This window comes from Motacilla alba, chromosome 2 (assembly GCF_015832195.1).
Source record: "Motacilla alba alba isolate MOTALB_02 chromosome 2, Motacilla_alba_V1.0_pri, whole genome shotgun sequence".
Taxonomy (NCBI): domain Eukaryota; kingdom Metazoa; phylum Chordata; class Aves; order Passeriformes; family Motacillidae; genus Motacilla; species Motacilla alba.
The window spans coordinates 106,150,750-106,165,996 of NC_052017.1; positions in this window are offsets into that span (position 1 = coordinate 106,150,750).

Here is a 15,247-nt window from a genome sequence, read left to right on the forward strand (position 1 = left end):
AGTATTTGATAAGTCCTCTCTACACAATGTCCTCTAAATATGCAGTCTGAGTAATCTTGCATCAATCTTTACCACCTTTCTTTGCACCTTAGCTCAAGAGATACAAGATGGAAGATGAGCTTGCATCTCCTGGTGGAACTGTGGATCAGGAAGTGTCTGGATCAGGAAGTGTCTGAGGATGTCGCTGCAATGGTCCAGGGCTTCCTTGGTGAGCAAATAGCATCCTCCAAAATCCAGGGTGCTCAATCTGCTGCACACCTCTCCCAAGCCACATGCCTAAATGCAAAGGGCACACTTTTGTTCATCTGCTAAGGTAACTGATGGCTCACCAGGAGGCCCATGTAATGATTGTAGTTTTGCTGATTTATTAAGTGCCAATGGTGTTTTAATATTGTTTGTGTTTCAGAAATAAAGATAGTCATTGCCCTGAAGGCTTACAGTCTGAAAGACAGATACACACAATACACAACTCCCTATGGATACTCAGAAGAAAGATTTTTTTTTATTAAGGAGCTATTCTGATTTAATTTGGTTCTTTAATGTGATATTGGAGCAGTGCGGGGTTGAGTGTCAGCCAGCTGAAAGCACTCCTCTGCTGGGCTATAAAGACTACAAGACGAGTATCAGCATGTGGAGGGAGGGGACATGTAGCCCCTGTCTGACTCAATCAGAGCTTCAGGACATGAATTCCCAGTGATTTGTTCCTTGACCAGCAACCTCCATCAACCTGCTGCTTATCGAGGGCTCTCATTCATTGCCCAAGCCAGGAAAGTTAAGCTACAGGGAATGTGCTAAACTAAAACTTGGTGTTAAAGGACACGACAGAGAGGTGATGTGAATTTCTGCCTGTTTCACAGTGGAGTTGAAGCAAGCAGTCTATGTGGCATGAGTAGGCAGAAGGGCTTAAGGTTTTATAGGCCCCTCATGGATTATGAATTTGGCACCCACCTAGAGTTTCTATTTGCTCTCTGGTTGGGATTGCCAGGGTGGATGAGGTCAGTGGAAATGGACCAACATTCACCCAGCCCCTGTGGCCCAGAGAGCGCTTACAGGCTGCCAGAGAGCAGTAATTCAGGAGGCAAAGGGCGAGGGTGGTACCTCCAAGAGGTTCTGCATCCAGGCATTTGTGCCTGTGTGTGCCTCTGGATGTGTGCACAGAGCCTTTGTCAGCGTAAAATGATTGGGAGACTCACAGTTTTAAGGGGCTGGCAGCAACTCCTGTGGCATTGTGCAGTCAGCACTGGTGAAAGGTGGGTTCAGGTGGTTGTCATTCCCCAGCTTTTCAGGAGGCTGACAAAATTGCTTTCTGTGGACCATGCATGACTTCCTCCAGCGCCGTGGCCAGAAGGACTCTACCACTCATTTCCTGCAATTCCACTCAGGCCCCTGACCTCCCACACAGAGTGAGCTGCGGGGGGAAATGTTAGTCCTTATTCTTTCTCTTAAATCAGTGCCAAAATCAATTTTGAAAAATCGTCTCAAAGTTGCTTTCAACTCCATCTGGGTGTTTCTTTACTGCTAGAATATCACCCCATACACTGGAATCGTTATTACATCACACTAATCTAATTTAAATGCATTTTTACTGTACTTGGTTTAATGAATGTGGAATGTGTCACTATGAAATTGCACCATTAATTTGATAAATAGGACTTGAAGGTATAATTTTTTCCAGCATTGCAGACTAATGAAGCTAAAATACATATATAATAAGAAGTGTAAATAATAAATTATTCTTAGGAGCAAAAAAATTAATTAGATCTTACCACAAATTGCATCTCAATGTCAAAGTTTTTTTACACTACTGACTTTCAAACTAGTTGGAACATGACTGTGATCCTTGGAAAGTTTCTCAAGTAATTGCTGTGTGTATACATATTTGGGAATATACCTCAGGAAGTTACCTGAGTTCCTACTGATCCCTCACATGCAGCTTTCTCAGCCTCCCTGCCATCCTACCTGAATCTTAACAGCATTTAGAGCAATTCCTGTCATTATTTGTTCTAAATTTCAGCATGCTTTTTATTCTTGAAGACCCGAGGAAACTTTTTTTTAAGATTTCCGACACTGAAGAGAGAGCAAAATTAGGACACACCACATGCAAATTCTCTGCAGAGGCGACCGTGCCCCCACTGCCAGCTCGCTGCCTCTGCTGCTGAAATCAATGGGAGTTTTTGCACCGACTTCAATAGGAGAAGAGACTCCTGTACAAAGCACACTACTTTTCACCAGTAATGGAAATGTCACAGCGGTGCCATTCAGCAAGGAAACCAAGTGGAGGGAAATTAAAGAGGAAACTCCAGTCTTGTGCAGTTTAGTTGCTGATAGCTCATCTCGCTCAGCCTGCTGCACCCTCAGCCAGTTACACAGTGCTGCCTGGTTTAGCATTCTTTGTCTCTTTGTCATTTCTTATTGAGCCCACAAAGAAAGGTTTTATCTCACTCCTCTGGAAAAGAAAGCGCCTAGAGATTGAAGAGATCAGGTGGCATTTCACCTCTAGTTTTCTTCATTCCCAGCTGGAGAGCTTTGAATGCTCTGCACAGCCAACTATTCTCTGACTATTCTATAGCTAGATGAAGGACCATTGGCCAAAATGTCATCCTTAACCTTATTTTCTATTCCTAGTTTCTAGTTTAATAACCAACATTTTTACTTCCCGTTGCTTGATTTGCAGCCAAAATTCTGACGTGTTATCAGTTTTGTTGCCAGATAGCACATTAAGCCTTACTAAGGGGTAAACATAATGATCTTCATTAAACCTTCTAAATGAACCCACCTCCTGCTTCTTCAGGTGGAGGAAGGCATTGACAAGAAACACTGCAGAACTGTCTTACAGCTATTTTTCCCTTGCAAGCAGAAGGAGGGAGAGAAGAGTGGCAGCTTTTAAAGAAGGAAAAAAGTTAGATAAACATGAAAGGGTTTGTGAGATTTCCTTTCTTAATGGCAAAGTTTTCCAGCAATAAATCACAATTCAGTCCATGCCATTAGTTTTGGGGGCATTATATCCCCTCATTAAAGTGCATAAACAATTATATTTATTGAAGGTAATGTACTGTGTAGTGCATTATAACGACACTCATTAACATATGTAATCATCATTTGAATGGGCTTTACTACAATGTAAACTGATAATGGCATGATTACCCACTGGGTTATTAACTTTTCAGTCCTAAGATAATAAAAGGTGATACAAGAAACAAAAAGCACATGTGCATTGCCCTTCACATGTGATTTATGTGCTTCACTATGGAGCTATGAACACAGGTACCCATCATTGGGGAGGCTGGCTCTTTATTGCACATTGTATTTGACAGAATAATAAATGTAGCTGAATGGCTCTTGGGTGGGCATCTGGGGAAAAAAAGTCCTGTGAATAAGGCAGGCACTACTTCAAACTGCAAGACCCAGCAAAGGAAATAATTTTGTCTGTCTCTCTGTCTCTCACTAGCACTCTGTGGCTTACAGATCTTCATATGCTCTGTCAGACTTACAGAGATTAAGAAAAAAAAATCCATCTTCTTTGTATGTTTCTCCTCCTCCTTCTTCGGCCCACCATGCGCTCCTCTCTGCCTGGGCTATAATTGCTGTTTATGAGAAAATGAAGGGATGCACTATGCTAAGGTACCTGTGCGCTAAGGTATTCATATTATGCTAAGTGTATGCTTGTATCAAACAGATGGTTTCAGGTATTGAAATGCAGCTTAGCTGCAGTATCAGAGAATAGATTTATCAGTTTGCCTGAGCTTCTCTTCTATAAAATGCCTATTTGGAGGCATCAGAGGTATTATAAATACAGCTTATTTGTGTAATTTATCAGCCCTCTCTGGGGTTTGTCTCTGTGGAATCTTCGTGCCTTAATTTTAATGAATGAATCTGAGTTTGTTTTAGGAGGGGATGAGTTAAGAAATATTAAAATAAAACAGACTCACGAGCAGCCATTCAAAAAAGCACCAGTTACCAATAGACAGGGCCTTTCCAACATTAAGTGGCATATATATGCTAAAGTGAAAAATGATGTGTAAATCTGCAGTGCCTACGGTGAATTGAAATATATCAGCCATTGTGGTGCTAGCAAGACCTGTTTGTCCACTGTACTTTGACTTGCAGACAAGGGGCAGATATGTTAATAGCTGATACAAGTTTGCCCTGACATAGAGCCAGTGCAGAAGCATGTGGAGCCAGATACTGCAGTTCCCAAGTGGCAAAGGAACCAGTCCAACAGGTCCAAGCCAAACTCCTCACTGCTTATAGCATAGAGGGTGTGACAAGGACAAGAACAGTGGTGGCCAGAGCACATCTGGGCCCAGCTGCTTTACCCACCTTCAGGACCATGTTCAACAGGGTGCACAACCTTGCAACTGTGCCAGTCAAATTTAGCTGCCAAACAGACCTAACCACGAAGGGATAACATTAAAAACCTCCATGCCCAGAAAAAAAACCAAACAATCAGGCCAGAACCTTGATTTTTATGGCAGATACCACCAAGGAGCATCACTGAAGAAGAGTTAATGTTGTCATTAAATAATATTAAGGTTAATATAGTAATCTCTTACTTTAGAAGTCCTTTGAAACTAAATTGTTTGGAACTTCTATCAGCTTGGCATTCCTTTAAGGAGCCTTCTGTCAGTTCCTGGCCCTTGAAGAGGCTAAATATCTGCACTTTCAGCTCTCCATGGAGTTTTAGAAAGCTCTGGGATGGTTTATGGTTTTCCATTAGCCAAGGGTCTAATAGAGACCTGAGATCCGTTAAGTGGGAAATTCTTCTCATGGAAAGCAATATACCGTAATTCTTTGCTAAAATCTGAGCCCACACAAGAAATCTGAGCTTGTGGTAAAGACCAGGGTGCAGTGAGTTTGTGCAGGAAATCACTTCATACTGTTTGTTATTGGACTATTTATCCACAACTTTTTAGACAACAGACACGATGGACTTGATTCGCTCTTGAACCAAACAGGGGAGATGCTCATTAGATGACCGGCCCTGTGGACAGGAGCTTTAAATCACACCCTGGTACTGCAAACACCTCGTTAGTGATTTGGAAACTGCTGAGGGGCTAAGGAGAATGAGAACACCCTTCCCTGCTCCGCTGACAGCATTTTTCCAGATCAGCTGTACTCATTTAGGGAGTCACCAAGGGCTGTGAACCTCGCACCACTCTGACCTGCCCCCCGGCTTGGGCAGGCTTTCTGCCGCGGTAGTGCCAGTAGCAGCACAAGTGAATCAAACCTATTGTTCTTTTCTGGCCATGATAACTTGACTTACTCTTTTGATTGAACTGTTCTGACAGTGTATGAAAACTCACAGTGAAAAGCACAATAAATGTAGTATGTGAAAATACCGTGTACTACCTGAAATCTCAAAGAGTCAGTGGTTGCTTTTGTTATTGCCAGTTCCAGCTGATAGCATCAGTGCTTATTCCCACAATCTTTCTTTTCTTATTTCCATCTGTTCAAATTTATGTTTTAGTTGGGAGAATCTTTGAGATAAAAATAGATGTTTTGGTAGCATTTACAGCAACTTGGAAGTTTAAAGTTCTCTGTGTTTCCTTCAAAGCATCATTCTGTATCATGGAGGTTCAGATACTTCACTGTTCAATAGCTGCCACATAAAAACAATGTGTGATTTAATAGCAGAACCATAAAATGAGGAAAGTAGGGAGAATTAGCATATGCCATCCAGAAGTTTGTCTGCTGTTAAGCCTTACAGTCTGTCTGGCAGCACTGGAAAGTCAACTGATTTCAAAGGTTTGACCCTCCCCAGGGCAGAGCACTCAGCCCCCTGGAGAGGAGGAAATACTTGGCATTTCTCTGGAGCAATTCCTGCTGCTTCCTATTCACAACAGCACTGATAGCTCTGGGGACAGGGGAAACAAATTGCCCAGGAGCTACTGCAGAAGTTGTGCTGTGGTTTTTGGAATGAGTAGAGGGAATCAAGAGACTCACACCTATGGTAGAACTTGTGGCACTCCCCAGACTTCAGAGCAGCACAAATGCCATATTTACTTGGCTCACTAAAGCAAAGTGTGAGCAAGCATTTACTGATGAGGAGGAGGTGCAAAACCTGCCTCAGACTCCATCTGGTCTTTGCCCTCAGACTGTTTTGTAGTACTTTGTCACAGGGAACAGCCATTGAGGAACCTGAGGATTGTGGTTAATCCAGGGAAGACTGGAAAATGAGGGAAGGGAGAACCTCATGATAGTTTTCACTCTAAGGAGATATTTTCTTTCCCCTTGTGCTATTGTTCATCTTGTTTTCAAAGTCTCAACACAAATCTAAGAGCTCTGCATGAAAGGTACAGTAGTCTGGGTATAATTACCACAGCTGCCACAGATGGCTCATTTTAACAAGAGACCCTAGGTAAACCTAGTTGTTTAGCCTGCAGCATAAACAACAAAATATTCTACTTAAACAAGTGGATCTGGGTCTGTGGAGGTGAAGCTCAATTCTGCCTTACTAATCTCTGTCATTAAAGAAGTGCAAAATATGTTGGCGGGACAGGGGCCAGCTCAGGGCTCAGTTTTGGTGTGTACCTGTGTAATCTCTAAGCAGGAGGATGTCTGGGTGTAGGAATGCACTTTGCCCTTTAGCTGGGATACCCTGAGCACTGCATTTGAAATGCAGGGCATTGTCCATTCCCTGGGAAGGAAGAATAGGAAAAGGAAGAAATCTTAACACGTGAATTTTTCCAGTGTCATCTAATTAGTCTCTCTAAAAAACCTTGTTGCAGGACAGACACCCCAAAGATCACATCCTGTTGTACTCTACTAGTTGCCCCCTGCCAGGATGGAGGTTGGTATGTTTTGTGAATGAGGAACTAGAAAGACTCCTCCTGCTTAACAAAACAAGCAGTACTTCAAATATGTCAAAGAATATGGGTGTGCAGGAGACTCAGAAGAGAGAACATTACACCTAAAACTACTTTCCTCGTGGGAGAAAACAAGAGAGGAGAAATGATTTTTAGCTTTCTGTATCTGTTCACATTTGTGAAGTGGAGCTCCAAATCAATGCACATATTCCTTCTGAAAACTCACAAATTGGTATCTGCAGGATACCTTTATTCCTTCCAGCCCTGTATCTCCACCTGCATCAGCACACTCTCCTCACAGAGGTCCTGCTGGTACCAGCTTATTAGCACCGAGCTACTAATCTTCCTTTGCCAAAACCTCCCACTTCTCTGCCTGATAAGAAAGTCCTTAACCTGTTGGTCATGCAGACCCATGTTGTAGCGGCCATTTTTATTTTCTCCTCCAGAAACTGTTGTGATGTGACTACGTGGCATTTCCTAGGTACCACACTTAGCCAAGTCCATGCTGTTGACCACCACAGCCTTTCTGCTCTGTCCTTAAGTGCTGCTCACAAGTGCCTGCCCCAGCTCCATGCTTGTCATTTTACCTGCCGCTTTGATTTCCTTGTGGATTATTAAAATACATTTCCTCAATTATCTACAAACATAAGGATGGACATTTCTGGCCTTAACACCAAGGTCCAATCTCTTTCACATAATCTCACTTTTCCCATACGACTGCAAGTACCAACCTAGCATCTCTCAGCCTGTTTGTTCCACAAGCACCTTTACCATACAGCTCCCCATAGAAACAGATACCTCCATGCCATGTCCTCCTCTAGATCCCATCTTATGGCACGTGTTATCATTATAACACCAGCATTAAGCTCACCTCGATACCTCTGTAGGAAGTCTATAAACAGGTAATGACAGCCTGCAAAGATGCTGTGCATAAGATGAGGTATAAGAGGTCTATGTTATAGCAAGAAACATTCGAGCTCATGTTAAAGGCAAGGGAAGGGTAAAGGCTAAGAGGAAGGTGCGTCAAAAGGCTGAAAAATTCTCCATCAGTAGAAATCCTTAGGAACAACATACATACATCGATGTATATTAGTGATTAAATACCTAGAAGGGAGCCTGCTGTAGGAGAGAAGGATGTAGGGGATAACATTTCAGGTCCCTTCCAATCCCATGACTTTATCACGTCTTTGGAATCTATGTGATCATGTGAATGTTTATCTATCCCTCTCTTTTTCTCCCTACTCTTCCTTAAGCATGCTTTTTACCATTTCCCGTTCCTTGGCTTCCTTTCAATAACCTTGCTACTTATTTCACCTACCCCAAGAGAGGCCTTGGTCCCTCTTGAGACTTTTGGGCATTACTCTAGCAGAACCACAAAGATGTAATAACATTAAACCTTTGATTCATTCCATATCCTAAGCTGTTGTGCTAGCGCTGCTCTGTGCCAAGGAAGAAGCTACATTTTTTCTTTCCTTGGTGAAGGGATTCCTGCATACACAAATTTTGGAAAACATTTGGACAGTCCTTTGGGAAGAACAGCACTTAATAAATGTAAATTATTATTATTATTATTTCACCAACAGGAGTTGCAGAATCTTCAACTGGTCTCTTTGTTTTAAGAAGATATCCAAGTGGGAAATTAGTGGGACGTGGTCACACTGGGCCATGTGAAAATTAAATTCTAGCAAAATGAACTGAAATGAGATTGATCACTGTATGCTAAGGCACCACAGCCCTGCCATACTGTAGCTGTCAGCAGTAAGAGAGGAGAACTCTCTCTGACTTCAACTACTGCTGGTAACAGTAAAGGCAACAAAAAGCTCATTCAGCCCGATTCACTGGAGACCTCTTGAGAAATCAGCAACAGAGATCAGCTACGATCTGAGTAATTTCTTTGTGTGTTTCTTTATACAACTGTTTTCTGAACTTTGCATAGCTAACCCCCATGTGACATCCGAGGCTGGAGTCTGGTCTTCTTACACAGAACTGAATGGCAAGAAGAAAAGCTCTGGTAGTTTTAGATGTTCTCAGAGAACATCAGGGACCTGGAGTCCCTGAGAGTGTGGTACCTTTGCAAGGAGCTCTGGCATAGCTTTTGGAAGAAACCCTGGGCATGATTTCCAGGGCTTTGGATCACAGGCAGCCCTCTCTGGGCAAACCACTGGGACTGGTGGGCAAGAATGGGTCAGAGCACAGAGCTTGATGCTGGGTCCTGCACCACTGGGGTTGTTTGGAGTAGGGAACAGAGCATGGGATGAGAATCAGACCTGCTTGTGCTCCCTGAGAAAGAAAAATGCCATAGGCCTGTTAGGGAGGTGGGGAATAGGATGAGTTGAGGAGGCCTGAGTAGAGTCAGCTGTTGGATTGAAGCCCCTCTGCAACATGTAGATGGAAAACATGCAAAAATATACTCAGGCTTCTCAACAGCCACTGCCCCTGGGCAGGGCATGTGATGTTCCCAACCCCACAGGTAGTGGGGGCGATGGCTACCCCCAGCACAGAGCTCTCTGTGTCTGCACTGAGAGCTGGCTGGGTGGGGCTGCACTGGGAATCTGTGCACAGCGTGCAGGGAACCTGGCTCCGTGTGTCTTGGGATGGCTGCCCTGGGATCTGCAGAAATCTATCTGGAAGGGTTGTAGGAGAAACATAAAGAGGAAAGGGTTAAGATGGTGTGCCAACCGGCCTCTTATCTGAGAAGGCTTTTTCCTTTTTCTTTCTTTTTCTGTTCCTGTATTTTATTCACAAAGATCCACAATGTATAATATGTATATACATGTATATGGAAATATTAGATTTGGATAGGAAAATATGGGCTGCAGGAGCCTGTGGACAATGCTCCCTTTTTAGTTGTTATAAAAAAGAAAATAATTGTGAAAGCAGAGAGAAATCTGCAGCTGCTCCGGGCTATTCATACCATAAGAGATCCCATCAGGCTTTCTTTATTGTTGCAGTTTTGGCAAATTATTTTCTTATCACACACAACCTATTCACTTCTGTTCCTGGATAAGCACTTAGGCTCATAAAGCAGTGGGTCAGCAACAGTTTAGCATAGAGCACATGGAACTGCTGACCTTGGGGACTGCTGGTGCCTGCCCCTCCAAAAAGCAGCAACTGGAGTCAATAAAAAACTGGCCAGGCCAGTCCATTAGTGAGCCCAGCTCTGTCACTGCTCGCATGGCTTACCCGATGGCTGTGCAGCCCACTTCTCCTCCTCCTGCCATTGTGTCTCACCTTACTGAATGTGATCATGGCTCCTTCCCCAGGAGAGTGGGATGTGTAGCTGGCTGCCTCCCTGACGAGGTGCATTTTCCCAGGGGAGGCACAAGAACCTACCCATGTTATCCTATATGCACCGTGGGCACGATTGCGCCCAAGGAATGTGTGATATAGATTAGATCAGCAGCAGTGCTGCACTGTCTCCAGGCCAGGCAATGAGTTTATTGTGCCCAACACACATGTGCACTGGACAAATGCTCTGGCATCTTCAGCGTGGGCAGAGAGCATGCTGCTCCTATTATACTAGCCCATTAGGGAAGCAATTTGAAGAAAAATATTTAGCAATTTGGAAAGAAGCATGGTTCCAGAATGGCTTGTTTCTGTGTGACAGCCTGCCATGTACAGATGAAAGGGAAGGCTTGTAACAAATTTTCATTACCCGCAAATAAAAAAAAAAGCAACAGCAGGCAGAGCAAGTGCTTTCAGCCTGAGAGGTGGGGCCAGAAATCCCCCCAGGAGACCACAAAGGAGCCTCAGCAAAATAAATCAATCAATCTATCAATCACTTACACTTGCATAGCGCCCTTTATGAAAATGGCAATCAGTGCCTGACAGCCTGTCAGACTTTGGCCTTCAAGTCTTTGCCTCAAAACTAGTCATTAAGTTCACCAAAATACAAGCTACAGCTTCCTGCTCTCACTCGGCGTCCTTGCTCACCTTCCTTCCCTAAGCTGCTGTGATTTGTCCATAGAAAACATTCTTTGCTCCGAGCAGCTGTGACCAGGGTTTGTGACACTGTGCAGCAGAGGAGGGTCTGTAAACAGCACATGCATTTCAGACTTGCTTTGTTCCCGTTCTCTGCTGCAAATTTGGGCCCAGCATTTGGCATGGGAGCTTGTCCTGCAAGAAGCAGAGCCGTTGGAAGCGGAGCACATTGTTCCACTGCACACCGTGTGTCACACCACTCACCTTCGCTTGCAAATTTCTCTTCAAAGCAGAGTTCAGAGAGCTCTGGTGGAAAGAGCTGTCCACTAACAGACCATTTCTCCTCAGAGTCACAGGGAAGCCCGCCTGCTGTGAGTGTGTAGATGAAGGCAGCCCCCTAGATACAACTTCTAGGTATGTCAGTCACTTTGCTCTCTTGCACTGAAGTGTGGCGCTAACCCTTCCTCTGCTAGTCTACAGCTTCCCTCCCAAAAGAGCTTACTGAAGTCTCTTGACTAAATCCCCACACAAATAAAAGTTTCCAAAGTGAAGATATTTGTTTTTAGAAGCAGCACTAGAACATAAGGCTGAGGCTTTCTTTTCACTGATTAAAACAGGATTCAGGCACAGACTCTGGTTTAGAAAGTCCCCAATCTGGGAAGCTGTGGGTTTATGCTGTATAGCCTTCCACAGGTGTTTCTTCTGTGAATTTATCTTATTATGTTTGGGACCTACATATAGTATCAGCGTCCAGTCTCTTACTTTTGTTTATTTTATGTTTACTACCCAATATTTCCAATTGAAAAACCTTTTTTCTTCCATTTGTGGAAGCAATGGTCAGCAACCTCCATTTCCTCATTTGACTTCTCTTTGCTTTTATAGACTTTTACCTTATTCCTCCTTGATCATCTTTTTTCCAGGCTAAAATGTCCAGCTCTGTTTAATCTTTTCCATGTTTGGGAGCTGCTCCACGTCTTTGATCACTTTATTTGCCCTCTTTTGCCAGTTTTATGGCTTGATTACATATCTTTTGAGATAAAAGGACAGAAAAGCATATTTATCCCTTGCTTTCTATTAATTTCCCATTAATACCTAAAATTCAGGGTTCTTTGCCCTTTTTCTGCAACAGTTAAACACTTTCAGCTAACATTTTCATAAAGCAAATCACACTGGCTTTAAGACATCTTTTTGAAAACGCCAACATCCAGTTTGACCCCAACACCTTACCTATACCTTAATGGTATTTTTGTCTATATAAGTTAGCTTGCATTTATTAGCATTGGATGTGTCCTGCCATTCTATTGCCTAGTTGTTCCATTAACAGTGTCCTGAAGCTCTTCCATATCTCAGTGCAGTCAGGTTTGGGTTTTACTGCTGAACATAGTATTACAATATCAGAGAATGATATCATATTGATTTTCATTCTCTGTTTTATGAACATGATGCAATACATAGTCTTGTCAGCCTGTCCTTGCAACTCCACAAGGAACAGGTTGCCCAGGGAAGTTGTGGATGCCCCATCCCCAGAGGTGTTCAAGACCAGGTTGGATGGGGCTTCAAGAAGCCTGGTCTAGTGGGAGGTGTCCCTGCCCATGGCAGTGGGTTTGGAAGTAGATGATCTTCAAGGTCCAAACCATTTTATGAACCTATGATTCTATGATAATCACCTTTGTGCTCAGAAAAAGAGCGACTGTAATACTAATTTTAAAAATGATATCTAATTACTAAACACATATTTTCACAGTTTCCTGTGACACTGGACCATTTCCAGCAGCTCTCCCTTCCCCTGCAATCCCGCAACCTGACTGAGGAGCACTACTGGCCACAAAGACAAAGAATCTGGATTTGGGAAAGGGGTAAAAAAGAAAAAAAACCAGAGGGAGCCATGAATATAAGCCAGAGCTTTCAATTTTTTGTCCATTTCTGCAGGGTTTTGTGATTGATGTCTTGTGCAATCTGATTTCCACTACTGCACAGAAATGCTTCTATTTTGCTGGTCCTTTTCTCAAAAAAGAAAGCCAAGTGAGGATAATACGTAATGTGAGCAGCATGAGGCAGAATTAGGGTCCCCAAGATAAGCCTTTGCATTTAACACCTCCATTCATTTTCTCTCTCTGGAGATTTTGGAAACCTCCACTAATGACTGAAAATTTTATTGGGATGGATTCTTTAAAAATCTTCTTTAAGTGAAGAGATAGAAGTCACTGCTTCTTAGTAGCTATCAATTAAATCTGAATCTTTCTTCTTTTCCACTTAGATAATATTTTCTGATTATATTAATTCTTTTTTTCTTTCTTGCCTCTTGTGGCCAATGGGATTCAACTTCCTTTTAGGGACTTGCAGAAATTGAAATTATATAAACATTTAAACAAGGTGGAAAGTTAAAGCTGTTAACTAAAAGCTTTCCTCGTATTTCTTACCTGAATTCCTGTTTGTCATGCCAAATTTTATTTGGAATAATATTATAAAGGTAGGGAGATAAGCCACTGGACATACAAATTTGAATACCATGTAAAGAACCAGTTTTCATGTGTGTGTATTCGTGGTAGGTACAACACATAGGTAGACAATTTGGTAGGTAAAGAACAGAAAATGAAAGAGGAGAGACACAGAAAAAAGAAAAAAGTGTAAAATAACTTCAGAGCAAGTGATGTAATATTTTTTATTTATCATTTACTTTCAATTGCATTTGAAATTGCAGACTTGCTAGAATTTAATCACCCATGTCCTCAAAATAACTGCAAGTATTTAAAGCTCTTTTCAGAGGAAGCTGACCCCTGCTTTTATCAACTATTAAATAAGCTATTTTTAAAATAGGTAAATTGCGCTATAAAGTAGCTCTGTTGGATTTCAAGCCCTTCATATTGTGGACGGCAACTGCATTCAGCTCTGCCTCACTTATATTGAAGCCTGCACTATGTTTTTCATGGTAGATTCCTGATCTTTGCAATGGGTGTAAACACTATTACAACATGAATGTTGTATGTATCTGTGTGTACCAAAGAACCTTTTTTTTTTTTTTTTTTTTTTTTAGCTTTAAAAGCCACATTGTCAGAGCTTTGCTTATACTATGTCCTCTGCACTTACAAAACCATCTGAGAATACATGCAAAAATTGCTGGGCTGTGTTAAGGAGTGAGCCAATGCACTCTGTTCTGCTTATTATGTATAAAACATGCCTCTGTATGATGAGGAGGAAAGAAGAAGAAAAATATTCCTGCTAAGTCTTGGAAAAGCAGGAGGGCTTCATTACAGAGAATGTTTGCTCCTGGCCCAGGAACTCTACCCATGTATGCTATGAGGAAAAGGATGCAGTAGCCTAAAAAAGGATTGTCACTCTCTTTGTTTTTTCCCCTACCACCACTGCATGCATTCCATGGCAGTGAGCATGCATTCTTCTCAACATGCATGCAATATATATATAACATGTGTAAATACATATATGTACATATGCTTACACAGGTCTAAACACATAAATATCAATTCAAAATACAGATACTTTTGTGTGCACACATACACATACACATTGTCACGTGTTGTCTGGACCAATACTGATACACTCTCATGTATGAGGGTCACTCTTAAAAATATAAGACTGTTTTTGATATTGGCATTGTGTCTAGGAATAAGATTCTGGTCCAGCAAACAGAAAGATGCTTCATCCTCGAAACATTTGCAGCCTGAATGTTACCAATTTGCTCTCAGTGAGTTAATTCCAGGTGCCAGTCCATGAAAGGAAAATATGTATTATTAGTATGATATCCACATCACTAAGAGATGCTGAGTTTTAACTATGCCTGGCTGCAGATAGTAGGGGAAAATTTTCCTGGGGAGGAAGAACACTGCCTATTTTAACTTCTGTATTCTCTTAATGCTTTGTCCAATTTGTCTTACAACTTCATGGAAAAAATAATTTTGCTCTAAGTTTTCAACAACGTTGAAATTTCATTTCAGTGATGAGTAGAAAGCAATGGACAAAAGAAAATAGAAGTCTGGTTTTTTTTCAAAGGTTCATGTCATGCCAAAGTGTTGGAGAGACTCCTGTCTTTCCACAGTATGTTTAATATTTAAGGACCAGGAAAATTACTGACTTTTCTTCCTTTTTTTTCAGTTTTGAATTTAAATTTACAGTTTTAACCAGTTTTACGATGGGTGCTTTTTTGCTTAAGAATTCTGGTAGCTGAGCAAAACAGAGAAATCATCTTCCGACAGATGAAAATGGGAAGTTGTTGCTGGAACCATTGGGGTTTTCTCAACTTTTTGGAAAAATAGACCACAAATCTGCAGATTTTGTTACCATTTTCAGCTGTTTCATCTATTCAAATGATAAACTGCACTTCCTATGTCTGTATTTACATCAGATGTTGATATGCCACCTTCCTACAAGATTTTTAATTATTTTTTATTATATTTTCAGCCATTTTCTCTGTAATTTTATGTTTTATGTTATACTTTAGCTTCAATGAACTGCCTATTAGCTTACTGCTCTATATGGAAGCTGATGCATTCAAAGATCTCCTT